This window comes from Penaeus monodon, chromosome 30 (genome assembly GCF_015228065.2).
Source record: "Penaeus monodon isolate SGIC_2016 chromosome 30, NSTDA_Pmon_1, whole genome shotgun sequence".
In the NCBI taxonomy this organism is placed as follows: domain Eukaryota; kingdom Metazoa; phylum Arthropoda; class Malacostraca; order Decapoda; family Penaeidae; genus Penaeus; species Penaeus monodon.
This window is the reverse complement of record NC_051415.1, coordinates 10,692,340-10,692,557: the sequence shown is the minus strand read 5'-3', so window position 1 is coordinate 10,692,557 and position 218 is coordinate 10,692,340. Positions and strand designations below refer to the sequence as shown.

General features: G+C 31.7%; 1 protein-coding gene across 1 annotated transcript in view; it reads left to right on the top strand.

Annotated features, from left to right (window-relative positions):
* The window catches only part of LOC119592512 (insulin gene enhancer protein ISL-1-like), a gene marked incomplete in the record, with an annotated part of 47,762 nt that overhangs the window by 15,059 nt on the left and 32,485 nt on the right, over positions 1-218 (top strand).

Below are 218 nucleotides of genomic sequence, written 5' to 3'. Positions count from 1 at the left end.
CTTCTAATGTATGCATAATTACTGTATATACAATAACAGTTTGCATATTCGGCAATTGCTTTGTGAATAACAAAAGACAGCAGCTTAAAAAAAAAAGAAAACAAAATGGATATATATTCAATGACAATGATAACCATATATAAGAATTGCAATAATGCACCTTGATAATGGTAACTAACGAACCACTTGTCTTTCTTCTCCTCCCTCTCCCTCCGTTT